We start from the raw sequence: 2,205 nt of genomic DNA on the forward strand, positions 1-2,205 counted from the left end.
TACCTTCATTTAGTCCATCACAAAGCCCCTCTTCTCAAATGGAGATTAATTTCCAATCATAAGTAAAGTACATTCATTTGTTCAACCATACAACACAAAAAGGTCAAAAGTTCCCCACCCCTGGATCACAATTGAATCTACCCCAGAGTTACATCAAGTTTAAGCACAGCACTTAATACCCAAATGGAGGTCTTTTCTTCATCTTGACTTGAGGCAAGTTCTCAGCAATCTTTGTTCCTGGGGAGACAAAGCTTAGCAAGGCCACAAGATACATTGCCAGTCTCTTCATTAATTCATTCTCTGTCTGCAAAACAGTCCTAGGACCCCTGAAAACATTAGCAAAACCCTCTCTCAGGATTTCCTCTCCTCATTGCCTTTTTTAGCCTCTTTTGCCAATTGAGTTAGTCTGTTTTTTTTTAAGGTGTTATTTTCCTCAGTCAGGCTGTTGACTCTTATTTCATAATTTTCTTGCATTGCTCTCATTTCTCTTCCCATTTTTTCCTTCAATTCTCTTATCTGCTTCTTAAGGTCCTCTATGGCCTGTAACCAGCTCGTATTTTCCTTTGAAGCTTTTGGTGCAGGTGTTCTGACTTCACTGTCTTCCTCCTGTTCCATGCTTTGCTCCTTTTTGTCCCCAAAAGAGGAGTCTAATGTTGGAGTCTTCTGTTTGTTTTGCTTCCTTTGTCTGGTCATGTCTCCCCTCAGTCACTTGACCCCTGGGCTTTTTGCCACAGTAGGACTCTGCCACCAGACAGGGAGCTTTCATCACAAACACTGGGGTTTTCTCAGCTGCCAGAGGTATTAGTTGGGTGCCCTCTCTGGGGCCTTCACATGCTCTGGCAAGCTGGTCATGAACCCCAGGACCTCTACCCTAGACTGCAATCCAGATCCAAGAAGGTTAAAGCAAGAGCAATTACGCCTCAGACTGGTCGCTTGTTCCCCTTATAGTCTGCAGGCCAGGAGCTGAAGCCGCCCCATGGCACTGGCTGTGCTGGGCGTCTCAGCGACTTCTTGCCCTGGGGGCAGAAGCCGATGCACTCCCGACTACTGGTCCCAAAGTCCACACTGTACTGACCTCTCACTTTGTCCTTAGGGTCTTTGTGTTGATAAATCTGGAAACAGCCATAGATGCTGCTGATCTGGAGTCCCTTTGGCCAGAAGCTGGTCACACCCTCTCTGGGACTAAAACCTCTGGCTCACACGGGCCTGGGCTCGGCTACCAGAGTGCTGTGCTGGCCACTTGCTGTCAGCCTGCTGGGCTGTCTTCAGTGGAAGGTTAGCTTCTCTGTGTCATTTTTTGGGTTCTGCAGCTCTAAAGTTTGTTCAGAGTCCCCTTTTTACATGGGTTGGGGAAGGTGGAAACTGGAGCCAGGTGGAGGTCCTTCTTGTACTCTGCCATCTTGATTCCCCCTTTCCAATCTTCTTACACCTTACTGCCCTCATTAATGCAATGCTCCCTCATAGTCCTTGTGATAGTAATGGCAATTAAAGATTCCCCTGTATTGGCTTGGTTTTCAAATTGATTGTGTTAAAACCCAGAGTTTGTTAATCCCACCTGTGGGATGGGCTTGTTGATGTGAAAAGAAAGTCCTGAACTGGGAGGAGCTGGTGATGTAGATTTGGAGAGACACTAGAGAGAGGCGGAAGATCTTTTTGGAAGCAGCACCTCGTGGAGAGAGAGAGACTAAGAGAATTGCTGGTGGCCGCTTTGAATTGCCCTGGACTTTTGAGACCTGCCCCCTGAGCTGCCAAGGACTGAGGAGACATGGCTGTTTTGCTGGTACTTTGTCTGTCTGTTTTGATGTTGTTTTGCCAGATTTGTCCACTGGTGAAAGACAGTCCTTTTGTTGAAGAAGTCCTGGAACCTGGCTGTTCGCTAAGAAGCCCTGAGACTGTCCTGCAGACAGAGAGTGAATACTGTCCACTGGTGAGGGACAGTGCTGTTGTTGCAGGGGTCTGGAGACTGTCCTGCAGACAGAATGAATACTGTCCACTGGTGAAGGACAGTGCTGTTGTTGCAGGGGTCTGGGAGCCTTTCTGTTGGTTCAGAAGCCCTGAAGAAGGATTTTCTTGTTGTATGTTTACAGAAATCCTGGGAGAGGGCTTTGCTAATGTGTTCAGGGGTTCTAGGACTGTTCTACAGACAGAGGATGAATTCATGAAGGGACTGGCAATGTATCTTATGGCCTTGCTAAGCCTTGTCTC

Source organism: Petaurus breviceps, unplaced genomic scaffold (genome assembly GCF_028583685.1).
Source record: "Petaurus breviceps papuanus isolate PSGF00001 unplaced genomic scaffold, PetGlider_PUasm1.0 47, whole genome shotgun sequence".
Classification (NCBI taxonomy): Eukaryota; Metazoa; Chordata; class Mammalia; order Diprotodontia; family Petauridae; genus Petaurus; species Petaurus breviceps.